Source organism: Leptodactylus fuscus, chromosome 1 (assembly GCF_031893055.1).
Source record: "Leptodactylus fuscus isolate aLepFus1 chromosome 1, aLepFus1.hap2, whole genome shotgun sequence".
NCBI classification, from domain to species: Eukaryota; Metazoa; Chordata; class Amphibia; order Anura; family Leptodactylidae; genus Leptodactylus; species Leptodactylus fuscus.
Window position 1 is genome coordinate 95,982,344 of NC_134265.1, and position 24,285 is coordinate 96,006,628.

The window sequence follows — 24,285 nt, forward strand, 5'->3', positions numbered from 1 at the left end:
CACTTTTTGCCTTCTCTTAAGGGAACTTCATACTCCAACAGGAGCAGTGCAAGAGCTGGGGGGCGGCCCTTATACCCACAGGTGTTGTTCAGCAACCAGTCACAGGCCGCAGCCGCCCTCTTTCAAAAGGGCTGGGCGCAAGGTCTGCGCAGGGCTAAGAAACCATCCCGGGGGTGAAAGAAAGAGCAAGCTGGACCAGAGCCCATTGTCCAGTAGTCGGCTAAGGAAGAAGTTGAGATGGTTGCCCGTGCCTGGAAGCGAATCTGCTTTTCAGTCAGCTTCTCTTTTCTTAGGGCGCGTTGTCTGCAAAGATGTTCAGCCTGTGTTGCCCTGTAAATTGGTCTGCAGGTTACTAGCTATGGCTTCCAGCCCGGCGGGAGGCCCAGATACTATGGAAATGAAGCCTGCTATTATTAAAAGTAAAAAGCCACAACGCTGGTGGCCACCACGCCCGCTGCGGCTGCTAAGAGTGATAGCGGTAAGACTGAGAATACTAGGATTTTGCAAGGCCTAAAGAGTGCAAGAGAGAAAGCGAATGTAAAAGAAGCAAGTGTGCAGTGTAAAAAGTGAATGTAAAAATGGCATAGAGGAGAGTGACCCCTGCTGGTGGAAGTGAGGAAAAGCAAAAGCCTACAGCACCTGGTATTCCCAGGCGGTCTCCCATCCAAGTACTAACCAGGCCCGACCCTGCTTAGCTTCCAAGATCAGACGAGATCGGGCGTGTTCAGGGTGGTGTGGCCGTAGGCAGAGACAGGCTTCTCACTTACTCCTCTTCTACTTTGCAGCCTGGCTGCTGGCAGCCCTTTGCACTACTTCACGCTAGACCTTTTTCTTCACTTTTTGCCTTCTCTTAAGGGAACTTCATACTCCAACAGGAGCAGTGCAAGAGCTGGGGGCGGCCCTTATACCCACAGGTGTTGTTCAGCAACCAGTCACAGGCCGCAGCCGCCCTCTTTCAAAAGGGCTGGGCGCAAGGTCTGCGCAGGGCTAAGAAACCATCCCGGGGGTGAAAGAAAGAGCAAGCTGGACCAGAGCCCATTGTCCAGGAGTCGGCTAAGGAAAAAGTTGAGATGGTTGCCCGTGCCTGGAAGCGAAGCTGCTTTTCAGTCAGCTTCTCTTTTCTTAGGGCGCGTTGTCTGCAAAGATGTTCAGCCTGTGTTGCCCTGTAAATTGGTCTGCAGGTTACTAGCTATGGCTTCCAGCCCGGCGGGAGGCCCAGATACTATGGAAATGAAGCCTGCTATTATTAAAAGTAAAAAGCCACAACGCTGGTGGCCACCACGCCCGCTGCGGCTGCTAAGAGTGATAGCGGTAAGACTGAGAATACTAGGATTTTGCAAGGCCTAAAGAGTGCAAGAGAGAAAGCGAATGTAAAAGAAGCAAGTGTGCAGTGTAAAAAGTGAATGTAAAAATGGCATAGAGGAGAGTGACCCCTGCTGGTGGAAGTGAGGAAAAGCAAAAGCCTACAGCACCTGGTATTCCCAGGCGGTCTCCCATCCAAGTACTAACCAGGCCCGACCCTGCTTAGCTTCCGAGATCAGACGAGATCGGGCGTGTTCAGGGTGGTGTGGCCGTAGGCAGAGACAGGCTTCTCACTTACTCCTCTTCTACTTTGCAGCCTGGCTGCTGGCAGCCCTTTGCACTACTTCACGCTAGACCTTCTTCTTCACTTTTTGCCTTCTCTTAAGGGAACTTCATACTCCAACAGGAGCAGTGCAAGAGCTGGGGGGCGGCCCTTATACCCACAGGTGTTGTTCAGCAACCAGTCACAGGCCGCAGCCGCCCTCTTTCAAAAGGGCTGGGCGCAAGGTCTGCACAGGGCTAAGAAACCATCCCGGGGGTGAAAGAAAGAGCAAGCTGGACCAGAGCCCATTGTCCAGTAGTCGGCTAAGGAAGAAGTTGAGATGGTTGCCCGTGCCTGGAAGCGAAGCTGCTTTTCAGTCAGCTTCTCTTTTCTTAGGGCGCGTTGTCTGCAAAGATGTTCAGCCTGTGTTGCCCTGTAAATTGGTCTGCAGGTTACTAGCTATGGCTTCCAGCCCGGCGGGAGGCCCAGATACTATGGAAATGAAGCCTGCTATTATTAAAAGTAAAAAGCCACAACGCTGGTGGCCACCACGCCCGCTGCGGCTGCTAAGAGTGATAGCGGTAAGACTGAGAATACTAGGATTTTGCAAGGCCTAAAGAGTGCAAGAGAGAAAGCGAATGTAAAAGAAGCAAGTGTGCAGTGTAAAAAGTGAATGTAAAAATGGCATAGAGGAGAGTGACCCCTGCTGGTGGAAGTGAGGAAAAGCAAAAGCCTACAGCACCTGGTATTCCCAGGCGGTCTCCCATCCAAGTACTAACCAGGCCCGACCCTGCTTAGCTTCCGAGATCAGACAAGATCGGGCGTGTTCAGGGTGGTGTGGCCGTAGGCAGAGACAGGCTTCTCACTTACTCCTCTTCTACTTTGCAGCCTGGCTGCTGGCAGCCCTTTGCACTACTTCACGCTAGACCTTTTTCTTCACTTTTTGCCTTCTCTTAAGGGAACTTCATACTCCAACAGGAGCAGTGCAAGAGCTGGGGGCGGCCCTTATACCCACAGGTGTTGTTCAGCAACCAGTCACAGGCCGCAGCCGCCCTCTTTCAAAAGGGCTGGGCGCAAGGTCTGCGCAGGGCTAAGAAACCATCCCGGGGGTGAAAGAAAGAGCAAGCTGGACCAGAGCCCATTGTCCAGTAGTCGGCTAAGGAAGAAGTTGAGATGGTTGCCCGTGCCTGGAAGCGAAGCTGCTTTTCAGTCAGCTTCTCTTTTCTTAGGGCGCGTTGTCTGCAAAGATGTTCAGCCTGTGTTGCCCTGTAAATTGGTCTGCAGGTTACTAGCTATGGCTTCCAGCCCGGCGGGAGGCCCAGATACTATGGAAATGAAGCCTGCTATTATTAAAAGAAAAAAGCCACAACGCTGGTGGCCACCACGCCCGCTGCGGCTGCTAAGAGTGATAGCGGTAAGACTGAGAATACTAGGATTTTGCAAGGCCTAAAGAGTGCAAGAGAGAAAGCGAATGTAAAAGAAGCAAGTGTGCAGTGTAAAAAGTGAATGTAAAAATGGCATAGAGGAGAGTGACCCCTGCTGGTGGAAGTGAGGAAAAGCAAAAGCCTACAGCACCTGGTATTCCCAGGCGGTCTCCCATCCAAGTACTAACCAGGCCCGACCCTGCTTAGCTTCCGAGATCAGACGAGATCGGGCGTGTTCAGGGTGGTGTGGCCGTAGGCAGAGACAGGCTTCTCACTTACTCCTCTTCTACTTTGCAGCCTGGCTGCTGGCAGCTCTTTGCACTACTTCACGCTAGACCTTTTTCTTCACTTTTTGCCTTCTCTTAAGGGAACTTCATACTCCAACAGGAGCAGTGCAAGAGCTGGGGGCGGCCCTTATACCCACAGGTGTTGTTCAGCAACCAGTCACAGGCCGCAGCCGCCCTCTTTCAAAAGGGCTGGGCGCAAGATCTGCGCAGGGCTAAGAAACCATCCTGGGGGTGAAAGAAAGAGCAAGCTGGACCAGAGCCCATTGTCCAGGAGTCGGCTAAGGAAGAAGTTGAGATGGTTGCCCGTGCCTGGAAGCGAAGCTGCTTTTCAGTCAGCTTCTCTTTTCTTAGGGCGCGTTGTCTGCAAAGATGTTCAGCCTGTGTTGCCCTGTAAATTGGTCTGCAGGTTACTAGCTATGGCTTCCAGCCCGGCGGGAGGCCCAGATACTATGGAAATGAAGCCTGCTATTATTAAAAGTAAAAAGCCACAACGCTGGTGGCCACCACGCCCGCTGCGGCTGCTAAGAGTGATAGCGGTAAGACTGAGAATACTAGGATTTTGCAAGGCCTAAAGAGTGCAAGAGAGAAAGCGAATGTAAAAGAAGCAAGTGTGCAGTGTAAAAAGTGAATGTAAAAATGGCATAGAGGAGAGTGACCCCTGCTGGTGGAAGTGAGGAAAAGCAAAAGCCTACAGCACCTGGTATTCCCAGGCGGTCTCCCATCCAAGTACTAACCAGGCCCGACCCTGCTTAGCTTCCGAGATCAGACGAGATCGGGCGTGTTCAGGGTAGTGTGGCCGTAGGCAGAGACAGGCTTCTCACTTACTCCTCTTCTACTTTGCAGCCTGGCTGCTGGAAGCCCTTTGCACTACTTCACGCTAGACCTTTTTCTTCACTTTTTGCCTTCTCTTAAGGGAACTTCATACTCCAACAGGAGCAGTGCAAGAGCTGGGGGCGGCCCTTATACCCACAGGTGTTGTTCAGCAACCAGTCACAGGCCGCAGCCGCCCTCTTTCAAAAGGGCTGGGCGCAAGGTCTGCGCAGGGCTAAGAAACCATCCTGGGGGTGAAAGAAAGAGCAAGCTGGACCAGAGCCCATTGTCCAGGAGTCGGCTAAGGAAGAAGTTGAGATGGTTGCCCGTGCCTGGAAGCGAAGCTGCTTTTCAGTCAGCTTCTCTTTTCTTAGGGCGCGTTGTTTGCAAAGATGTTCAGCCTGTGTTGCCCTGTAAATTGGTCTGCAGGTTACTAGCTATGGCTTCCAGCCCGGCGGGAGGCCCAGATACTATGGAAATGAAGCCTGCTATTATTAAAAGTAAAAAGCCACAACGCTGGTGGCCACCACGCCCGCTGCGGCTGCTAAGAGTGATAGCGGTAAGACTGAGAATACTAGGATTTTGCAAGGCCTAAAGAGTGCAAGAGAGAAAGCGAATGTAAAAGAAGCAAGTGTGCAGTGTAAAACGTGAATGTAAAAATGGCATAGAGGAGAGTGACCCCTGCTGGTGGAAGTGAGGAAAAGCAAAAGCCTACAGCACCTGGTATTCCCAGGCGGTCTCCCATCCAAGTACTAACCAGGCCCGACCCTGCTTAGCTTCCAAGATCAGACGAGATCGGGCGTGTTCAGGGTGGTGTGGCCGTAGGCAGAGACAGACTTCTCACTTACTCCTCTTCTACTTTGCAGCCTGGCTGCTGGCAGCTCTTTGCACTACTTCACGCTAGACCTTTTTCTTCACTTTTTGCCTTCTCTTAAGGGAACTTCATACTCCAACAGGAGCAGTGCAAGAGCTGGGGGCGGCCCTTATACCCACAGGTGTTGTTCAGCAACCAGTCACAGGCCGCAGCCGCCCTCTTTCAAAAGGGCTGGGCGCAAGGTCTGCGCAGGGCTAAGAAACCATCCCGGGGGTGAAAGAAAGAGCAAGCTGGACCAGAGCCCATTGTCCAGGAGTCGGCTAAGGAAGAAGTTGAGATGGTTGCCCGTGCCTGGAAGCGAAGCTGCTTTTCAGTCAGCTTCTCTTTTCTTAGGGCACGTTGTCTGCAAAGATGTTCAGCCTGTGTTGCCCTGTAAATTGGTCTGCAGGTTACTAGCTATGGCTTCCAGCCCGGCGGGAGGCCCAGATACTATGGAAATGAAGCCTGCTATTATTAAAAGTAAAAAGCCACAACGCTGGTGGCCACCACGCCCGCTGCGGCTGCTAAGAGTGATAGCGGTAAGACTGATAATACTAGGATTTTGCAAGGCCTAAAGAGTGCAAGAGAGAAAGCGAATGTAAAAGAAGCAAGTGTGCAGTGTAAAAAGTGAATGTAAAAATGGCATAGAGGAGAGTGACCCCTGCTGGTGGAAGTGAGGAAAAGCAAAAGCCTACAGCACCTGGTATTCCCAGGCGGTCTCCCATCCAAGTACTAACCAGGCCCGACCCTGCTTAGCTTCCGAGATCAGACGAGATCGGGCGTGTTCAGGGTGGTGTGGCCGTAGGCAGAGACAGGCTTCTCACTTACTCCTCTTCTACTTTGCAGCCTGGCTGCTGGCAGCCCTTTGCACTACTTCACGCTAGACCTTCTTCTTCACTTTTTGCCTTCTCTTAAGGGAACTTCATACTCCAACAGGAGCAGTGCAAGAGCTGGGGGCGGCCCTTATACCCACAGGTGTTGTTCAGCAACCAGTCACAGGCCGCAGCCGCCCTCTTTCAAAAGGGCTGGGCGCAAGGTCTGCACAGGGCTAAGAAACCATCCCGGGGGTGAAAGAAAGAGCAAGCTGGACCAGAGCCCATTGTCCAGTAGTCGGCTAAGGAAGAAGTTGAGATGGTTGCCCGTGCCTGGAAGCGAAGCTGCTTTTCAGTCAGCTTCTCTTTTCTTAGGGCGCGTTGTCTGCAAAGATGTTCAGCCTGTGTTGCCCTGTAAATTGGTCTGCAGGTTACGAGCTATGGCTTCCAGCCCGGCGGGAGGCCCAGATACTATGGAAATGAAGCCTGCTATTATTAAAAGTAAAAAGCCACAACGCTGGTGGCCACCACGCCCGCTGCGGCTGCTAAGAGTGATAGCGGTAAGACTGAGAATACTAGGATTTTGCAAGGCCTAAAGAGTGCAAGAGAGAAAGCGAATGTAAAAGAAGCAAGTGTGCAGTGTAAAAAGTGAATGTAAAAATGGCATAGAGGAGAGTGACCCCTGCTGGTGGAAGTGAGGAAAAGCAAAAGCCTACAGCACCTGGTATTCCCAGGCGGTCTCCCATCCAAGTACTAACCAGGCCCGACCCTGCTTAGCTTCCGAGATCAGACAAGATCGGGCGTGTTCAGGGTGGTGTGGCCGTAGGCAGAGACAGGCTTCTCACTTACTCCTCTTCTACTTTGCAGCCTGGCTGCTGGCAGCTCTTTGCACTACTTCACGCTAGACCTTCTTCTTCACTTTTTGCCTTCTCTTAAGGGAACTTCATACTCCAACAGGAGCAGTGCAAGAGCTGGGGGGCGGCCCTTATACCCACAGGTGTTGTTCAGCAACCAGTCACAGGCCGCAGCCGCCCTCTTTCAAAAGGACTGGGCGCAAGGTCTGCGCAGGGCTAAGAAACCATCCCGGGGGTGAAAGAAAGAGCAAGCTGGACCAGAGCCCATTGTCCAGTAGTCGGCTAAGGAAGAAGTTGAGATGGTTGCCCGTGCCTGGAAGTGAAGCTGCTTTTCAGTCAGCTTCTCTTTTCTTAGGGCGCGTTGTCTGCAAAGATGTTCAGCCTGTGTTGCCCTGTAAATTGGTCTGCAGGTTACTAGCTATGGCTTCCAGCCCGGCGGGAGGCCCAGATACTATGGAAATGAAGCCTGCTATTATTAAAAGTAAAAAGCCACAACGCTGGTGGCCAGCACGCCTGCTGCGGCTGCTAAGAGTGATAGCGGTAAGACTGAGAATACTAGGATTTTGCAAGGCCTAAAGAGTGCAAGAGAGAAAGCGAATGTAAAAGAAGCAAGTGTGCAGTGTAAAAAGTGAATGTAAAAATGGCATAGAGGAGAGTGACCCCTGCTGGTGGAAGTGAGGAAAAGCAAAAGCCTACAGCACCTGGTATTCCCAGGCGGTCTCCCATCCAAGTACTAACCAGGCCCGACCCTGCTTAGCTTCCGAGATCAGACGAGATCGGGCGTGTTCAGGGTGGTGTGGCCGTAGGCAGAGACAGGCTTCTCACTTACTCCTCTTCTACTTTGCAGCCTGGCTGCTGGCAGCCCTTTGCACTACTTCACGCTAGACCTTTTTCTTCACTTTTTGCCTTCTCTTAAGGGAACTTCATACTCCAACAGGAGCAGTGCAAGAGCTGGGGGCGGCCCTTATACCCACAGGTGTTGTTCAGCAACCAGTCACAGGCCGCAGCCGCCCTCTTTCAAAAGGGCTGGGCGCAAGGTCTGCGCAGGGCTAAGAAACCATCCCGGGGGTGAAAGAAAGAGCAAGCTGGACCAGAGCCCATTGTCCAGTAGTCGGCTAAGGAAGAAGTTGAGATGGTTGCCCGTGCCTGGAAGCGAAGCTGCTTTTCAGTCAGCTTCTCTTTTCTTAGGGCGCGTTGTCTGCAAAGATGTTCAGCCTGTGTTGCCCTGTAAATTGGTCTGCAGGTTACTAGCTATGGCTTCCAGCCCGGCGGGAGGCCCAGATACTATGGAAATGAAGCCTGCTATTATTAAAAGAAAAAAGCCACAACGCTGGTGGCCACCACGCCCGCTGCGGCTGCTAAGAGTGATAGCGGTAAGACTGAGAATACTAGGATTTTGCAAGGCCTAAAGAGTGCAAGAGAGAAAGCGAATGTAAAAGAAGCAAGTGTGCAGTGTAAAAAGTGAATGTAAAAATGGCATAGAGGAGAGTGACCCCTGCTGGTGGAAGTGAGGAAAAGCAAAAGCCTACAGCACCTGGTATTCCCAGGCGGTCGCCCATCCAAGTACTAACCAGGCCCGACCCTGCTTAGCTTCCGAGATCAGACGAGATCGGGCGTGTTCAGGGTGGTGTGGCCGTAGGCAGAGACAGGCTTCTCACTTACTCCTCTTCTACTTTGCAGCCTGGCTGCTGGCAGCCCTTTGCACTACTTCACGCTAGACCTTTTTCTTCACTTTTTGCCTTCTCTTAAGGGAACTTCATACTCCAACAGGAGCAGTGCAAGAGCTGGGGGCGGCCCTTATACCCACAGGTGTTGTTCAGCAACCAGTCACAGGCCGCAGCCGCCCTCTTTCAAAAGGGCTGGGCGCAAGGTCTGCGCAGGGCTAAGAAACCATCCCGGGGGTGAAAGAAAGAGCAAGCTGGACCAGAGCCCATTGTCCAGTAGTCGGATAAGGAAGAAGTTGAGATGGTTGCCCGTGCCTGGAAGCGAAGCTGCTTTTCAGTCAGCTTCTCTTTTCTTAGGGCGCGTTGTCTGCAAAGATGTTCAGCCTGTGTTGCCCTGTAAATTGGTCTGCAGGTTACTAGCTATGGCTTCCAGCCCGGCGGGAGGCCCAGATACTATGGAAATGAAGCCTGCTATTATTAAAAGAAAAAAGCCACAACGCTGGTGGCCACCACGCCCGCTGCGGCTGCTAAGAGTGATAGCGGTAAGACTGAGAATACTAGGATTTTGCAAGGCCTAAAGAGTGCAAGAGAGAAAGCGAATGTAAAAGAAGCAAGTGTGCAGTGTAAAAAGTGAATGTAAAAATGGCATAGAGGAGAGTGACCCCTGCTGGTGGAAGTGAGGAAAAGCAAAAGCCTACAGCACCTGGTATTCCCAGGCGGTCTCCCATCCAAGTACTAACCAGGCCCGACCCTGCTTAGCTTCCGAGATCAGACGTGTTCAGGGTGGTGTGGCCGTAGGCAGAGACAGGCTTCTCACTTACTCCTCTTCTACTTTGCAGCCTGGCTGCTGGCAGCCCTTTTCACTACTTCACGCTAGACCTTTTTCTTCACTTTTTGCCTTCTCTTAAGGGAACTTCATACTCCAACAGGAGCAGTGCAAGAGCTGGGGGCGGCCCTTATACCCACAGGTGTTGTTCAGCAACCAGTCACAGGCCGCAGCCGCCCTCTTTCAAAAGGGCTGGGCGCAAGGTCTGCGCAGGGCTAAGAAACCATCCTGGGGGTGAAAGAAAGAGCAAGCTGGACCAGAGCCCATTGTCCAGGAGTCGGCTAAGGAAGAAGTTGAGATGGTTGCCCGTGCCTGAAAGCGAAGCTGCTTTTCAGTCAGCTTCTCTTTTCTTAGGGCGCGTTGTCTGCAAAGATGTTCAGCCTGTGTTGCCCTGTAAATTGGTCTGCAGGTTACTAGCTATGGCTTCCAGCCCGGCGGGAGGCCCAGATACTATGGAAATGAAGCCTGCTATTATTAAAAGTAAAAAGCCACAACGCTGGTGGCCACCACGCCCGCTGCGGCTGCTAAGAGTGATAGCGGTAAGACTGAGAATACTAGGATTTTGCAAGGCCTAAAGAGTGCAAGAGAGAAAGCGAATGTAAAAGAAGCAAGTGTGCAGTGTAAAACGTGAATGTAAAAATGGCATAGAGGAGAGTGACCCCTGCTGGTGGAAGTGAGGAAAAGCAAAAGCCTACAGCACCTGGTATTCCCAGGCGGTCTCCCATCCAAGTACTAACCAGGCCCGACCCTGCTTAGCTTCCGAGATCAGACGAGATCGGGCGTGTTCAGGGTGGTGTGGCCGTAGGCAGAGACAGACTTCTCACTTACTCCTCTTCTACTTTGCAGCCTGGCTGCTGGCAGCTCTTTGCACTACTTCACGCTAGACCTTTTTCTTCACTTTTTGCCTTCTCTTAAGGGAACTTCATACTCCAACAGGAGCAGTGCAAGAGCTGGGGGCGGCCCTTATACCCACAGGTGTTGTTCAGCAACCAGTCACAGGCCGCAGCCGCCCTCTTTCAAAAGGGCTGGGCGCAAGGTCTGCGCAGGGCTAAGAAACCATCCCGGGGGTGAAAGAAAGAGCAAGCTGGACCAGAGCCCATTGTCCAGGAGTCGGCTAAGGAAGAAGTTGAGATGGTTGCCCGTTCCTGGAAGCGAAGCTGCTTTTCAGTCAGCTTCTCTTTTATTAGGGCGCGTTGTCTGCAAAGATGTTCAGCCTGTGTTGCCCTGTAAATTGGTCTGCAGGTTACTAGCTATGGCTTCCAGCCCGGCGGGAGGCCCAGATACTATGGAAATGAAGCCTGCTATTATTAAAAGTAAAAAGCCACAACGCTGGTGGCCACCACGCCCGCTGCGGCTGCTAAGAGTGATAGCGGTAAGACTGAGAATACTAGGATTTTGCAAGGCCTAAAGAGTGCAAGAGAGAAAGCGAATGTAAAAGAAGCAAGTGTGCAGTGTAAAAAGTGAATGTAAAAATGGCATAGAGGAGAGTGACCCCTGCTGGTGGAAGTGAGGAAAAGCAAAAGCCTACAGCACCTGGTATTCCCAGGCGGTCTCCCATCCAAGTACTAACCAGGCCCGACCCTGCTTAGCTTCCGAGATCAGACGAGATCGGGCGTGTTCAGGGTGGTGTGGCCGTAGGCAGAGACAGGCTTCTCACTTACTCCTCTTCTACTTTGCAGCCTGGCTGCTGGCAGCCCTTTGCACTACTTCACGCTAGACCTTCTTCTTCACTTTTTGCCTTCTCTTAAGGGAACTTCATACTCCAACAGGAGCAGTGCAAGAGCTGGGGGGCGGCCCTTATACCCACAGGTGTTGTTCAGCAACCAGTCACAGGCCGCAGCCGCCCTCTTTCAAAAGGGCTGGGCGCAAGGTCTGCACAGGGCTAAGAAACCATCCCGGGGGTGAAAGAAAGAGCAAGCTGGACCAGAGCCCATTGTCCAGTAGTCGGCTAAGGAAGAAGTTGAGATGGTTGCCCGTGCCTGGAAGCGAAGCTGCTTTTCAGTCAGCTTCTCTTTTCTTAGGGCGCGTTGTCTGCAAAGATGTTCAGCCTGTGTTGCCCTGTAAATTGGTCTGCAGGTTACTAGCTATGGCTTCCAGCCCGGCGGGAGGCCCAGATACTATGGAAATGAAGCCTGCTATTATTAAAAGTAAAAAGCCACAACGCTGGTGGCCACCACGCCCGCTGCGGCTGCTAAGAGTGATAGCGGTAAGACTGAGAATACTAGGATTTTGCAAGGCCTAAAGAGTGCAAGAGAGAAAGCGAATGTAAAAGAAGCAAGTGTGCAGTGTAAAAAGTGAATGTAAAAATGGCATAGAGGAGAGTGACCCCTGCTGGTGGAAGTGAGGAAAAGCAAAAGCCTACAGCACCTGGTATTCCCTGGTGGTCTCCCATCCAAGTACTAACCAGGCCCAACCCTGCTTAGCTTCCGAGATCAGACGAGAAAGGGCGTGTTCAGGGTGGTGTGGCTGTAGGCAGAGACAGGCTTCTCACTTACTCCTCTTCTACTTTGCAGCCTGGCTGCTGGCAGCCCTTTGCACTACTTCACGCTAGACCTTTTTCTTCACTTTTTGCCTTCTCTTAAGGGAACTTCATACTCCAACAGGAGCAGTGCAAGAGCTGGGGGCGGCCCTTATACCCACAGGTGTTGTTCAGCAACCAGTCACAGGCCGCAGCCGCCCTCTTTCAAAAGGGCTGGGCGCAAGGTCTGCGCAGGGCTAAGAAACCATCCCGGGGGTGAAAGAAAGAGCAAGCTGGACCAGAGCCCATTGTCCAGTAGTCGGCTAAGGAAGAAGTTGAGATGGTTGCCCGTGCCTGGAAGCGAAGCTGCTTTTCAGTCAGCTTCTCTTTTCTTAGGGCGCGTTGTCTGCAAAGATGTTCAGCCTGTGTTGCCCTGTAAATTGGTCTGCAGGTTACGAGCTATGGCTTCCAGCCCGGCGGGAGGCCCAGATACTATGGAAATGAAGCCTGCTATTATTAAAAGAAAAAAGCCACAACGCTGGTGGCCACCACGCCCGCTGCGGCTGCTAAGAGTGATAGCGGTAAGACTGAGAATACTAGGATTTTGCAAGGCCTAAAGAGTGCAAGAGAGAAAGCGAATGTAAAAGAAGCAAGTGTGCAGTGTAAAAAGTGAATGTAAAAATGGCATAGAGGAGAGTGACCCCTGCTGGTGGAAGTGAGGAAAAGCAAAAGCCTACAGCACCTGGTATTCCCAGGCGGTCTCCCATCCAAGTACTAACCAGGCCCGACCCTGCTTAGCTTCCGAGATCAGACGAGATCGGGCGTGTTCAGGGTGGTGTGGCCGTAGGCAGAGACAGGCTTCTCACTTACTCCTCTTCTACTTTGCAGCCTGGCTGCTGGCAGCCCTTTGCACTACTTCACGCTAGACCTTTTTCTTCACTTTTTGCCTTCTCTTAAGGGAACTTCATACTCCAACAGGAGCAGTGCAAGAGCTGGGGGCGGCCCTTATACCCACAGGTGTTGTTCAGCAACCAGTCAAAGGCCGCAGCCGCCCTCTTTCAAAAGGGCTGGGCGCAAGGTCTGCGCAGGGCTAAGAAACCATCCTGGGGGTGAAAGAAAGAGCAAGCTGGACCAGAGCCCATTGTCCAGGAGTCGGCTAAGGAAGAAGTTGAGATGGTTGCCCGTGCCTGGAAGCGAAGCTGCTTTTCAGTCAGCTTCTCTTTTCTTAGGGCGCGTTGTCTGCAAAGATGTTCAGCCTGTGTTGCCCTGTAAATTGGTCTGCAGGTTACTAGCTATGGCTTCCAGCCCGGCGGGAGGCCCAGATACTATGGAAATGAAGCCTGCTATTATTAAAAGTAAAAAGCCACAACGCTGGTGGCCACCACGCCCGATGCGGCTGCTAAGAGTGATAGCGGTAAGACTGAGAATACTAGGATTTTGCAAGGCCTAAAGAGTGCAAGAGAGAAAGCGAATGTAAAAGAAGCAAGTGTGCAGTGTAAAACGTGAATGTAAAAATGGCATAGAGGAGAGTGACCCCTGCTGGTGGAAGTGAGGAAAAGCCTACAGCACCTGGTATTCCCAGGCGGTCTCCCATCCAAGTACTAACCAGGCCCGACCCTGCTTAGCTTCCAAGATCAGACGAGATCGGGCGTGTTCAGGGTGGTGTGGCCGTAGGCAGAGACAGACTTCTCACTTACTCCTCTTCTACTTTGCAGCCTGGCTGCTGGCAGCTCTTTGCACTACTTCACGCTAGACCTTTTTCTTCACTTTTTGCCTTCTCTTAAGGGAACTTCATACTCCAACAGGAGCAGTGCAAGAGCTGGGGGCGGCCCTTATACCCACAGGTGTTGTTCAGCAACCAGTCACAGGCCGCAGCCGCCCTCTTTCAAAAGGGCTGGGCGCAAGGCCTGCGCAGGGCTAAGAAACCATCCCGGGGGTGAAAGAAAGAGCAAGCTGGACCAGAGCCCATTGTCCAGGAGTCGGCTAAGGAAGAAGTTGAGATGGTTGCCCGTTCCTGGAAGCGAAGCTGCTTTTCAGTCAGCTTCTCTTTTATTAGGGCGCGTTGTCTGCAAAGATGTTCAGCCTGTGTTGCCCTGTAAATTGGTCTGCAGGTTACTAGCTATGGCTTCCAGCCCGGCGGGAGGCCCAGATACTATGGAAATGAAGCCTGCTATTATTAAAAGTAAAAAGCCACAACGCTGGTGGCAACCACGCCCGCTGCGGCTGCTAAGAGTGATAGCGGTAAGACTGAGAATACTAGGATTTTGCAAGGCCTAAAGAGTGCAAGAGAGAAAGCGAATGTAAAAGAAGCAAGTGTGCAGTGTAAAAAGTGAATGTAAAAATGGCATAGAGGAGAGTGACCCCTGCTGGTGGAAGTGAGGAAAAGCAAGAGCCTACAGCACCTGGTATTCCCAGGCGGTCTCCCATCCAAGTACTAACCAGGCCCGACCCTGCTTAGCTTCCGAGATCAGACGAGATCGGGCGTGTTCAGGGTGGTGTGGCCGTAGGCAGAGACAGGCTTCTCACTTACTCCTCTTCTACTTTGCAGCCTGGCTGCTGGCAGCCCTTTGCACTACTTCACGCTAGACCTTCTTCTTCACTTTTTGCCTTCTCTTAAGGGAACTTCATACTCCAACAGGAGCAGTGCAAGAGCTGGGGGGCGGCCCTTATACCCACAGGTGTTGTTCAGCAACCAGTCACAGGCCGCAGCCGCCCTCTTTCAAAAGGGCTGGGCGCAAGGTCTGCACAGGGCTAAGAAACCATCCCGGGGGTGAAAGAAAGAGCAAGCTGGACCAGAGCCCATTGTCCAGTAGTCGGCTAAGGAAGAAGTTGAGATGGTTGCCCGTGCCTGGAAGCGAAGCTACTTTTCAGTCAGCTTCTCTTTTCTTAGGGCGCGTTGTCTGCAAAGATGTTCAGCCTGTGTTGCCCTGTAAATTGGTCTGCAGGTTACTAGCTATGGCTTCCAGCCCGGCGGGAGGCCCAGATACTATGGAAATGAAGCCTGCTATTATTAAAAGTAAAAAGCCACAACGCTGGTGGCCACCACGCCCGCTGCGGCTGCTAAGAGTGATAGCGGTAAGACTGAGAATACTAGGATTTTGCAAGGCCTAAAGAGTGCAAGAGAGAAAGCGAATGTAAAAGAAGCAAGTGTGCAGTGTAAAAAGTGAATGTAAAAATGGCATAGAGGAGAGTGACCCCTGCTGGTGGAAGTGAGGAAAAGCAAAAGCCTACAGCACCTGGTATTCCCAGGTGGTCTCCCATCCAAGTACTAACCAGGCCCGACCCTGCTTAGCTTCCGAGATCAGACGAGAAAGGGCGTGTTCAGGGTGGTGTGGCTGTAGGCAGAGACAGGCTTCTCACTTACTCCTCTTCTACTTTGCAGCCTGGCTGCTGGCAGCTCTTTGCACTACTTCACGCTAGACCTTTTTCTTCACTTTTTGCCTTCTCTTAAGGGAACTTCATACTCCAACAGGAGCAGTGCAAGAGCTGGGGGCGGCCCTTATACCCACAGGTGTTGTTCAGCAACCAGTCACAGGCCGCAGCCGCCCTCTTTCAAAAGGGCTGGGCGCAAGGTCTGCGCAGGGCTAAGAAACCATCCCGGGGGTGAAAGAAAGAGCAAGCTGGACCAGAGCCCATTGTCCAGTAGTCGGCTAAGGAAGAAGTTGAGATGGTTGCCCGTGCCTGGAAGCGAAGCTGCTTTTCAGTCAGCTTCTCTTTTCTTAGGGCGCGTTGTCTGCAAAGATGTTCAGCCTGTGTTGCCCTGTAAATTGGTCTGCAGGTTACGAGCTATGGCTTCCAGCCCGGCGGGAGGCCCAGATACTATGGAAATGAAGCCTGCTATTATTAAAAGAAAAAAGCCACAACGCTGGTGGCCACCACGCCCGCTGCGGCTGCTAAGAGTGATAGCGGTAAGACTGAGAATACTAGGATTTTGCAAGGCCTAAAGAGTGCAAGAGAGAAAGCGAATGTAAAAGAAGCAAGTGTGCAGTGTAAAAAGTGAATGTAAAAATGGCATAGAGGAGAGTGACCCCTGCTGGTGGAAGTGAGGAAAAGCAAAAGCCTACAGCACCTGGTATTCCCAGGCGGTCTCCCATCCAAGTACTAACCAGGCCCGACCCTGCTTAGCTTCCGAGATCAGACGAGATCGGGCGTGTTCAGGTCGGTGTGGCCGTAGGCAGAGTCAGGTTTCTCACTTACTCCTCTTCTACTTTGCAGCCTGGCTGCTGGCAGCCCTTTGCACTACTTCACGCTAGACCTTTTTCTTCACTTTTTGCCTTCTCTTAAGGGAACTTCATACTCCAACAGGAGCAGTGCAAGAGCTGGGGGCGGCCCTTATACCCACAGGTGTTGTTCAGCAACCAGTCACAGGCCGCAGCCGCCCTCTTTCAAAAGGGCTGGGCGCAAGATCTGCGCAGGGCTAAGAAACCATCCTGGGGGTGAAAGAAAGAGCAAGCTGGACCAGAGCCCATTGTCCAGGAGTCGGCTAAGGAAGAAGTTGAGATGGTTGCCCGTGCCTGGAAGCGAAGCTGCTTTTCAGTCAGCTTCTCTTTTCTTAGGGCGCGTTGTCTGCAAAGATGTTCAGCCTGTGTTGCCCTGTAAATTGGTCTGCAGGTTACTAGCTATGGCTTCCAGCCCGGCGGGAGGCCCAGATACTATGGAAATGAAGCCTGCTATTATTAAAAGTAAAAAGCCACAACGCTGGTGGCCACCACGCCCGCTGCGGCTGCTAAGAGTGATAGCGGTAAGACTGAGAATACTAGGATTTTGCAAGGCCTAAAGAGTGCAAGAGAGAAAGCGAATGTAAAAGAAGCAAGTGTGCAGTGTAAAAAGTGAATGTAAAAATGGCATAGAGGAGAGTGACCCCTGCTGGTGGAAGTGAGGAAAAGCAAAAGCCTACAGCACCTGGTATTCCCAGGCGGTCTCCCATCCAAGTACTAACCAGGCCCGACCCTGCTTAGCTTCCGAGATCAGACGAGATCGGGCGTGTTCAGGGTGGTGTGGCCGTAGGCAGAGACAGGCTTCTCACTTACTCCTCTTCTACTTTGCAGCCTGGCTGCTGGCAGCTCTTTGCACTACTTCACGCTAGACCTTCTTCTTCACTTTTTGCCTTCTCTTAAGGGAACTTCATACTCCAACAGGAGCAGTGCAAGAGCTGGGGGGCGGCCCTTATACCCACAGGTGTTGTTCAGCAACCAGTCACAGGCCGCAGCCGCCCTCTTTCAAAAGGGCTGGGCGCAAGGTCTGCGCAGGGCTAAGAAACCATCCCGGGGGTGAAAGAAAGAGCAAGCTGGACCAGAGCCCATTGTCCAGTAGTCGGCTAAGGAAGAAGTTGAGATGGTTGCCCGTGCCTGGAAGCGAAGCTGCTTTTCAGTCAGCTTCTCTTTTCTTAGGGCGCGTTGTCTGCAAAGATGTTCAGCCTGTGTTGCCCTGTAAATTGGTCTGCAGGTTACTAGCTATGGCTTTCAGCCCGGCGGGAGGCCCAGATACTATGGAAATGAAGCCTGCTATTATTAAAAGTAAAAAGCCACAACGCTGGTGGCCACCACGCCCGCTGCGGCTGCTAAGAGTGATAGCGGTAAGACTGAGAATACTAGGATTTTGCAAGGCCTAAAGAGTGCAAGAGAGAAAGCGAATGTAAAAGAAGCAAGTGTGCAGTGTAAAAAGTGAATGTAAAAATGGCATAGAGGAGAGTGACCCCTGCTGGTGGAAGTGAGGAAAAGCAAAAGCCTACAGCACCTGGTATTCCCTGGTGGTCTCCCATCCAAGTACTAACCAGGCCCAACCCTGCTTAGCTTCCGAGATCAGACGAGAAAGGGCGTGTTCAGGGTGGTGTGGCTGTAGGCAGAGACAGGCTTCTCACTTACTCCTCTTCTACTTTGCAGCCTGGCTGCTGGCAGCCCTTTGCACTACTTCACGCTAGACCTTTTTCTTCACTTTTTGCCTTCTCTTAAGGGAACTTCATACTCCAACAGGAGCAGTGCAAGAGCTGGGGGCGGCCCTTATACCCACAGGTGTTGTTCAGCAACCAGTCACAGGCCGCAGCCGCCCTCTTTCAAAAGGGCTGGGCGCAAGGTCTGCGCAGGGCTAAGAAACCATCCCGGGGGTGAAAGAAAGAGCAAGCTGGACCAGAGCCCATTGTCCAGTAGTCGGCTAAGGAAGAAGTTGAGATGGTTGCCCGTGCCTGGAAGCGAAGCTGCTTTTCAGTCAGCTTCTCTTTTCTTAGGGCGCGTTGTCTGCAAAGATGTTCAGCCTGTGTTGCCCTGTAAATTGGTCTGCAGGTTACGAGCTATGGCTTCCAGCCCGGCGGGAGGCCCAGATACTATGGAAATGAAGCCTGCTATTATTAAAAGAAAAAAGCCACAACGCTGGTGGCCACCACGCCCGCTGCGGCTGCTAAGAGTGATAGCGGTAAGACTGAGAATACTAGGATTTTGCAAGGCCTAAAGAGTGCAAGAGAGAAAGCGAATGTAAAAGAAGCAAGTGTGCAGTGTAAAAAGTGAATGTAAAAATGGCATAGAGGAGAGTGACCCCTGCTGGTGGAAGTGAGGAAAAGCAAAAGCCTACAGCACCTGGTATTCCCAGGCGGTCTCCCATCCAAGTACTAACCAGGCCCGACCCTGCTTAGCTTCCGAGATCAGACGAGATCGGGCGTGTTCAGGGTGGTGTGGCCGTAGGCAGAGACAGGCTTCTCACTTACTCCTCTTCTACTTTGCAGCCTGGCTGCTGGCAGCCCTTTGCACTACTTCACGCTAGACCTTTTTCTTCACTTTTTGCCTTCTCTTAAGGGAACTTCATACTCCAACAGGAGCAGTGCAAGAGCTGGGGGCGGCCCTTATACCCACAGGTGTTGTTCAGCAACCAGTCAAAGGCCGCAGCCGCCCTCTTTCAAAAGGGCTGGGCGCAAGGTCTGCGCAGGGCTAAGAAACCATCCTGGGGGTGAAAGAAAGAGCAAGCTGGACCAGAGCCCATTGTCCAGGAGTCGGCTAAGGAAGAAGTTGAGATGGTTGCCCGTGCCTGGAAGCGAAGCTGCTTTTCAGTCAGCTTCTCTTTTCTTAGGGCGCGTTGTCTGCAAAGATGTTCAGCCTGTGTTGCCCTGTAAATTGGTCTGCAGGTTACTAGCTATGGCTTCCAGCCCGGCGGGAGGCCCAGATACTATGGAAATGAAGCCTGCTATTATTAAAAGTAAAAAGCCACAACGCTGGTGGCCACCACGCCCGATGCGGCTGCTAAGAGTGATAGCGGTAAGACTGAGAATACTAGGATTTTGCAAGGCCTAAAGAGTGCAAGAGAGAAAGCGAATGTAAAAGAAGCAAGTGTGCAGTGTAAAACGTGAATGTAAAAATGGCATAGAGGAGAGTGACCCCTGCTGGTGGAAGTGAGGAAAAGCCTACAGCACCTGGTATTCCCAGGCGGTCTCCCATCCAAGTACTAACCAGGCCCGACCCTGCTTAGCTTCCAAGATCAGACGAGATCGGGCGTGTTCAGGGTGGTGTGGCCGTAGGCAGAGACAGACTTCTCACTTACTCCTCTTCTACTTTGCAGCCTGGCTGCTGGCAGCTCTTTGCACTACTTCACGCTAGACCTTTTTCTTCACTTTTTGCCTTCTCTTAAGGGAACTTCATACTCCAACAGGAGCAGTGCAAGAGCTGGGGGCGGCCCTTATACCCACAGGTGTTGTTCAGCAACCAGTCACAGGCCGCAGCCGCCCTCTTTCAAAAGGGCTGGGCGCAAGGCCTGCGCAGGGCTAAGAAACCATCCCGGGGGTGAAAGAAAGAGCAAGCTGGACCAGAGCCCATTGTCCAGGAGTCGGCTAAGGAAGAAGTTGAGATGGTTGCCCGTTCCTGGAAGCGAAGCTGCTTTTCAGTCAGCTTCTCTTTTATTAGGGCGCGTTGTCTGCAAAGATGTTCAGCCTGTGTTGCCCTGTAAATTGGTCTGCAGGTTACTAGCTATGGCTTCCAGCCCGGCGGGAGGCCCAGATACTATGGAAATGAAGCCTGCTATTATTAAAAGTAAAAAGCCACAACGCTGGTGGCAACCACGCCCGCTGCGGCTGCTAAGAGTGATAGCGGTAAGACTGAGAATACTAGGATTTTGCAAGGCCTAAAGAGTGCAAGAGAGAAAGCGAATGTAAAAGAAGCAAGTGTGCAGTGTAAAAAGTGAATGTAAAAATGGCATAGAGGAGAGTGACCCCTGCTGGTGGAAGTGAGGAAAAGCAAGAGCCTACAGCACCTGGTATTCCCAGGCGGCCTCCCATCCAAGTACTAACCAGGCCCGACCCTGCTTAGCTTCCGAGATCAGACGAGATCGGGCGTGTTCAGGGTGGTGTGGCCGTAGGCAGAGACAGGCTTCTCACTTACTCCTCTTCTACTTTGCAGCCTGGCTGCTGGCAGCCCTTTGCACTACTTCACGCTAGACCTTCTTCTTCACTTTTTGCCTTCTCTTAAGGGAACTTCATACTCCAACAGGAGCAGTGCAAGAGCTGGGGGGCGGCCCTTATACCCACAGGTGTTGTTCAGCAACCAGTCACAGGCCGCAGCCGCCCTCTTTCAAAAGGGCTGGGCGCAAGGTCTGCACAGGGCTAAGAAACCATCCCGGGGGTGAAAGAAAGAGCAAGCTGGACCAGAGCCCATTGTCCAGTAGTCGGCTAAGGAAGAAGTTGAGATGGTTGCCCGTGCCTGGAAGCGAAGCTACTTTTCAGTCAGCTTCTCTTTTCTTAGGGCGCGTTGTCTGCAAAGATGTTCAGCCTGTGTTGCCCTGTAAATTGGTCTGCAGGTTACTAGCTATGGCTTCCAGCCCGGCGGGAGGCCCAGATACTATGGAAATGAAGCCTGCTATTATTAAAAGTAAAAAGCCACAACGCTGGTGGCCACCACGCCCGCTGCGGCTGCTAAGAGTGATAGCGGTAAGACTGAGAATACTAGGATTTTGCAAGGCCTAAAGAGTGCAAGAGAGAAAGCGAATGTAAAAGAAGCAAGTGTGCAGTGTAAAAAGTGAATGTAAAAATGGCATAGAGGAGAGTGACCCCTGCTGGTGGAAGTGAGGAAAAGCAAAAGCCTACAGCACCTGGTATTCCCAGGTGGTCTCCCATCCAAGTACTAACCAGGCCCGACCCTGCTTAGCTTCCGAGATCAGACGAGAAAGGGCGTGTTCAGGGTGGTGTGGCTGTAGGCAGAGACAGGCTTCTCACTTACTCCTCTTCTACTTTGCAGCCTGGCTGCTGGCAGCTCTTTGCACTACTTCATGCTAGACCTTTTTCTTCACTTTTTGCCTTCTCTTAAGGGAACTTCATACTCCAACAGGAGCAGTGCAAGAGCTGGGGGCGGCCCTTATACCCACAGGTGTTGTTCAGCAACCAGTCACAGGCCGCAGCCGCCCTCTTTCAAAAGGGCTGGGCGCAAGGTCTGCGCAGGGCTAAGAAACCATCCCGGGGGTGAAAGAAAGAGCAAGCTGGACCAGAGCCCATTGTCCAGTAGTCGGCTAAGGAAGAAGTTGAGATGGTTGCCCGTGCCTGGAAGCGAAGCTGCTTTTCAGTCAGCTTCTCTTTTCTTAGGGCGCGTTGTCTGCAAAGATGTTCAGCCTGTGTTGCCCTGTAAATTGGTCTGCAGGTTACGAGCTATGGCTTCCAGCCCGGCGGGAGGCCCAGATACTATGGAAATGAAGCCTGCTATTATTAAAAGAAAAAAGCCACAACGCTGGTGGCCACCACGCCCGCTGCGGCTGCTAAGAGTGATAGCGGTAAGACTGAGAATACTAGGATTTTGCAAGGCCTAAAGAGTGCAAGAGAGAAAGCGAATGTAAAAGAAGCAAGTGTGCAGTGTAAAAAGTGAATGTAAAAATGGCATAGAGGAGAGTGACCCCTGCTGGTGGAAGTGAGGAAAAGCAAAAGCCTACAGCACCTGGTATTCCCAGGCGGTCTCCCATCCAAGTACTAACCAGGCCCGACCCTGCTTAGCTTCCGAGATCAGACGAGATCGGGCGTGTTCAGGTCGGTGTGGCCGTAGGCAGAGTCAGGTTTCTCACTTACTCCTCTTCTACTTTGCAGCCTGGCTGCTGGCAGCCCTTTGCACTACTTCACGCTAGACCTTTTTCTTCACTTTTTGCCTTCTCTTAAGGGAACTTCATACTCCAACAGGAGCAGTGCAAGAGCTGGGGGCGGCCCTTATACCCACAGGTGTTGTTCAGCAACCAGTCACAGGCCGCAGCCGCCCTCTTTCAAAAGGGCTGGGCGCAAGATCTGCGCAGGGCTAAGAAACCATCCTGGGGGTGAAAGAAAGAGCAAGCTGGACCAGAGCCCATTGTCCAGGAGTCGGCTAAGGAAGAAGTTGAGATGGTTGCCCGTGCCTGGAAGCGAAGCTGCTTTTCAGTCAGCTTCTCTTTTCTTAGGGCGCGTTGTCTGCAAAGATGTTCAGCCTGTGTTGCCCTGTAAATTGGTCTGCAGGTTACTAGCTATGGCTTCCAGCCCGGCGGGAGGCCCAGATACTATGGAAATGAAGCCTGCTATTATTAAAAGTAAAAAGCCACAACGCTGGTGGCCACCACGCCCGCTGCGGCTGCTAAGAGTGATAGCGGTAAGACTGAGAATACTAGGATTTTGCAAGGCCTAAAGAGTGCAAGAGAGAAAGCGAATGTAAAAGAAGCAAGTGTGCAGTGTAAAAAGTGAATGTAAAAATGGCATAGAGGAGAGTGACCCCTGCTGGTGGAAGTGAGGAAAAGCAAAAGCCTACAGCACCTGGTATTCCCAGGCGGTCTCCCATCCAAGTACTAACCAGGCCCGACCCTGCTTAGCTTCCGAGATCAGACGAGATCGGGCGTGTTCAGGGTGGTGTGGCCGTAGGCAGAGACAGGCTTCTCACTTACTCCTCTTCTACTTTGCAGCCTGGCTGCTGGCAGCTCTTTGCACTACTTCACGCTAGACCTTCTTCTTCACTTTTTGCCTTCTCTTAAGGGAACTTCATACTCCAACAGGAGCAGTGCAAGAGCTGGGGGGCGGCCCTTATACCCACAGGTGTTGTTCAGCAACCAGTCACAGGCCGCAGCCGCCCTCTTTCAAAAGGGCTGGGCGCAAGGTCTGCGCAGGGCTAAGAAACCATCCCGGGGGTGAAAGAAAGAGCAAGCTGGACCAGAGCCCATTGTCCAGTAGTCGGCTAAGGAAGAAGTTGAGATGGTTGCCCGTGCCTGGAAGCGAAGCTGCTTTTCAGTCAGCTTCTCTTTTCTTAGGGCGCGTTGTCTGCAAAGATGTTCAGCCTGTGTTGCCCTGTAAATTGGTCTGCAGGTTACTAGCTATGGCTTCCAGCCCGGCGGGAGGCCCAGATACTATGGAAATGAAGCCTGCTATTATTAAAAGTAAAAAGCCACAACGCTGGTGGCCACCACGCCCGCTGCGGCTGCTAAGAGTGATAGCGGTAAGACTGAGAATACTAGGATTTTGCAAGGCCTAAAGAGTGCAAGAGAGAAAGCGAATGTAAAAGAAGCAAGTGTGCAGTGTAAAAAGTGAATGTAAAAATGGCATAGAGGAGAGTGACCCCTGCTGGTGGAAGTGAGGAAAAGCAAAAGCCTACAGCACCTGGTATTCCCTGGTGGTCTCCCATCCAAGTACTAACCAGGCCCAACCCTGCTTAGCTTCCGAGATCAGACGAGAAAGGGCGTGTTCAGGGTGGTGTGGCTGTAGGCAGAGACAGGCTTCTCACTTACTCCTCTTCTACTTTGCAGCCTGGCTGCTGGCAGCCCTTTGCACTACTTCACGCTAGACCTTTTTCTTCACTTTTTGCCTTCTCTTAAGGGAACTTCATACTCCAACAGGAGCAGTGCAAGAGCTGGGGGCGGCCCTTATACCCACAGGTGTTGTTCAGCAACCAGTCACAGGCCGCAGCCGCCCTCTTTCAAAAGGGCTGGGCGCAAGGTCTGCGCAGGGCTAAGAAACCATCCCGGGGGTGAAAGAAAGAGCAAGCTGGACCAGAGCCCATTGTCCAGTAGTCGGCTAAGGAAGAAGTTGAGATGGTTGCCCGTGCCTGGAAGCGAAGCTGCTTTTCAGTCAGCTTCTCTTTTCTTAGGGCGCGTTGTCTGCAAAGATGTTCAGCCTGTGTTGCCCTGTAAATTGGTCTGCAGGTTACTAGCTATGGCTTCCAGCCCGGCGGGAGGCCCAGATACTATGGAAATGAAGCCTGCTATTATTAAAAGTAAAAAGCCACAACGCTGGTGGCCACCACGCCCGCTGCGGCTGCTAAGAGTGATAGCGGTAAGACTGAGAATACTAGGATTTTGCAAGGCCTAAAGAGTGCAAGAGAGAAAGCGAATGTAAAAGAAGCAAGTGTGCAGTGTAAAAAGTGAATGTAAAAATGGCATAGAGGAGAGTGACCCCTGCTGGTGGAAGTGAGGAAAAGCAAAAGCCTACAGCACCTGGTATTCCCTGGTGGTCTCCCATCCAAGTACTAACCAGGCCCAACCCTGCTTAGCTTCCGAGATCAGACGAGAAAGGGCGTGTTCAGGGTGGTGTGGCTGTAGGCAGAGACAGGCTTCTCACTTACTCCTCTTCTACTTTGCAGCCTGGCTGCTGGCAGCCCTTTGCACTACTTCACGCTAGACCTTTTTCTTCACTTTTTGCCTTCTCTTAAGGGAACTTCATACTCCAACAGGAGCAGTGCAAGAGCTGGGGGCGGCCCTTATACCCACAGGTGTTGTTCAGCAACCAGTCACAGGCCGCAGCCGCCCTCTTTCAAAAGGGCTGGGCGCAAGG

General features: G+C 52.2%; 28 non-coding genes and 1 pseudogene across 28 annotated transcripts; all 29 read right to left on the bottom strand.

Moving 5' to 3' along the window:
* Window positions 1–627: 627 nt before the first annotated feature.
* On the bottom strand, window positions 628–746 carry LOC142189891 (5S ribosomal RNA). The gene has a single exon (XR_012713839.1). It is a non-coding gene; the product is annotated as a 5S ribosomal RNA (ribosomal RNA).
* Window positions 747–1,460: 714 nt separating this feature from the next.
* Window positions 1,461–1,579, bottom strand: LOC142191377 (5S ribosomal RNA). Its single transcript, XR_012714977.1, has one exon. It is a non-coding gene; the product is annotated as a 5S ribosomal RNA (ribosomal RNA).
* A 715-nt stretch (window positions 1,580–2,294) lies between these two features.
* On the bottom strand, window positions 2,295–2,413 carry LOC142189962 (5S ribosomal RNA). Its single transcript, XR_012713905.1, has one exon. It is a non-coding gene; the product is annotated as a 5S ribosomal RNA (ribosomal RNA).
* Window positions 2,414–3,127: 714 nt separating this feature from the next.
* LOC142191378 (5S ribosomal RNA) lies at window positions 3,128–3,246 on the bottom strand. The gene has a single exon (XR_012714978.1). It is a non-coding gene; the product is annotated as a 5S ribosomal RNA (ribosomal RNA).
* A 714-nt stretch (window positions 3,247–3,960) lies between these two features.
* Window positions 3,961–4,079, bottom strand: LOC142189812 (5S ribosomal RNA). Its single transcript, XR_012713765.1, has one exon. It is a non-coding gene; the product is annotated as a 5S ribosomal RNA (ribosomal RNA).
* Window positions 4,080–4,793: 714 nt separating this feature from the next.
* On the bottom strand, window positions 4,794–4,912 carry LOC142189892 (5S ribosomal RNA). The gene has a single exon (XR_012713840.1). It is a non-coding gene; the product is annotated as a 5S ribosomal RNA (ribosomal RNA).
* Window positions 4,913–5,626: 714 nt separating this feature from the next.
* Window positions 5,627–5,745, bottom strand: LOC142191379 (5S ribosomal RNA). Its single transcript, XR_012714979.1, has one exon. It is a non-coding gene; the product is annotated as a 5S ribosomal RNA (ribosomal RNA).
* A 714-nt stretch (window positions 5,746–6,459) lies between these two features.
* Window positions 6,460–6,578, bottom strand: LOC142189963 (5S ribosomal RNA). The gene has a single exon (XR_012713906.1). It is a non-coding gene; the product is annotated as a 5S ribosomal RNA (ribosomal RNA).
* Window positions 6,579–7,293: 715 nt separating this feature from the next.
* On the bottom strand, window positions 7,294–7,412 carry LOC142191380 (5S ribosomal RNA). The gene has a single exon (XR_012714980.1). It is a non-coding gene; the product is annotated as a 5S ribosomal RNA (ribosomal RNA).
* A 714-nt stretch (window positions 7,413–8,126) lies between these two features.
* LOC142189722 (5S ribosomal RNA) lies at window positions 8,127–8,245 on the bottom strand. The gene has a single exon (XR_012713679.1). It is a non-coding gene; the product is annotated as a 5S ribosomal RNA (ribosomal RNA).
* A 714-nt stretch (window positions 8,246–8,959) lies between these two features.
* LOC142190480 (5S ribosomal RNA) lies at window positions 8,960–9,068 on the bottom strand (annotated as a pseudogene).
* Window positions 9,069–9,782: 714 nt separating this feature from the next.
* Window positions 9,783–9,901, bottom strand: LOC142191381 (5S ribosomal RNA). Its single transcript, XR_012714981.1, has one exon. It is a non-coding gene; the product is annotated as a 5S ribosomal RNA (ribosomal RNA).
* A 714-nt stretch (window positions 9,902–10,615) lies between these two features.
* On the bottom strand, window positions 10,616–10,734 carry LOC142189642 (5S ribosomal RNA). Its single transcript, XR_012713604.1, has one exon. It is a non-coding gene; the product is annotated as a 5S ribosomal RNA (ribosomal RNA).
* A 715-nt stretch (window positions 10,735–11,449) lies between these two features.
* Window positions 11,450–11,568, bottom strand: LOC142190294 (5S ribosomal RNA). The gene has a single exon (XR_012714216.1). It is a non-coding gene; the product is annotated as a 5S ribosomal RNA (ribosomal RNA).
* Window positions 11,569–12,282: 714 nt separating this feature from the next.
* Window positions 12,283–12,401, bottom strand: LOC142189643 (5S ribosomal RNA). Its single transcript, XR_012713605.1, has one exon. It is a non-coding gene; the product is annotated as a 5S ribosomal RNA (ribosomal RNA).
* Window positions 12,402–13,109: 708 nt separating this feature from the next.
* LOC142189893 (5S ribosomal RNA) lies at window positions 13,110–13,228 on the bottom strand. Its single transcript, XR_012713841.1, has one exon. It is a non-coding gene; the product is annotated as a 5S ribosomal RNA (ribosomal RNA).
* Window positions 13,229–13,942: 714 nt separating this feature from the next.
* On the bottom strand, window positions 13,943–14,061 carry LOC142189645 (5S ribosomal RNA). The gene has a single exon (XR_012713606.1). It is a non-coding gene; the product is annotated as a 5S ribosomal RNA (ribosomal RNA).
* A 715-nt stretch (window positions 14,062–14,776) lies between these two features.
* Window positions 14,777–14,895, bottom strand: LOC142190233 (5S ribosomal RNA). Its single transcript, XR_012714159.1, has one exon. It is a non-coding gene; the product is annotated as a 5S ribosomal RNA (ribosomal RNA).
* Window positions 14,896–15,609: 714 nt separating this feature from the next.
* LOC142190005 (5S ribosomal RNA) lies at window positions 15,610–15,728 on the bottom strand. Its single transcript, XR_012713945.1, has one exon. It is a non-coding gene; the product is annotated as a 5S ribosomal RNA (ribosomal RNA).
* Window positions 15,729–16,442: 714 nt separating this feature from the next.
* Window positions 16,443–16,561, bottom strand: LOC142189646 (5S ribosomal RNA). The gene has a single exon (XR_012713607.1). It is a non-coding gene; the product is annotated as a 5S ribosomal RNA (ribosomal RNA).
* A 715-nt stretch (window positions 16,562–17,276) lies between these two features.
* LOC142190295 (5S ribosomal RNA) lies at window positions 17,277–17,395 on the bottom strand. The gene has a single exon (XR_012714217.1). It is a non-coding gene; the product is annotated as a 5S ribosomal RNA (ribosomal RNA).
* Window positions 17,396–18,109: 714 nt separating this feature from the next.
* On the bottom strand, window positions 18,110–18,228 carry LOC142189647 (5S ribosomal RNA). The gene has a single exon (XR_012713608.1). It is a non-coding gene; the product is annotated as a 5S ribosomal RNA (ribosomal RNA).
* Window positions 18,229–18,936: 708 nt separating this feature from the next.
* Window positions 18,937–19,055, bottom strand: LOC142189895 (5S ribosomal RNA). Its single transcript, XR_012713843.1, has one exon. It is a non-coding gene; the product is annotated as a 5S ribosomal RNA (ribosomal RNA).
* A 714-nt stretch (window positions 19,056–19,769) lies between these two features.
* Window positions 19,770–19,888, bottom strand: LOC142189814 (5S ribosomal RNA). Its single transcript, XR_012713766.1, has one exon. It is a non-coding gene; the product is annotated as a 5S ribosomal RNA (ribosomal RNA).
* Window positions 19,889–20,603: 715 nt separating this feature from the next.
* Window positions 20,604–20,722, bottom strand: LOC142190235 (5S ribosomal RNA). Its single transcript, XR_012714160.1, has one exon. It is a non-coding gene; the product is annotated as a 5S ribosomal RNA (ribosomal RNA).
* Window positions 20,723–21,436: 714 nt separating this feature from the next.
* On the bottom strand, window positions 21,437–21,555 carry LOC142190006 (5S ribosomal RNA). The gene has a single exon (XR_012713946.1). It is a non-coding gene; the product is annotated as a 5S ribosomal RNA (ribosomal RNA).
* A 714-nt stretch (window positions 21,556–22,269) lies between these two features.
* Window positions 22,270–22,388, bottom strand: LOC142189649 (5S ribosomal RNA). The gene has a single exon (XR_012713610.1). It is a non-coding gene; the product is annotated as a 5S ribosomal RNA (ribosomal RNA).
* Window positions 22,389–23,103: 715 nt separating this feature from the next.
* Window positions 23,104–23,222, bottom strand: LOC142190296 (5S ribosomal RNA). The gene has a single exon (XR_012714218.1). It is a non-coding gene; the product is annotated as a 5S ribosomal RNA (ribosomal RNA).
* Window positions 23,223–23,936: 714 nt separating this feature from the next.
* LOC142190299 (5S ribosomal RNA) lies at window positions 23,937–24,055 on the bottom strand. The gene has a single exon (XR_012714220.1). It is a non-coding gene; the product is annotated as a 5S ribosomal RNA (ribosomal RNA).
* Window positions 24,056–24,285: the final 230 nt, after the last annotated feature.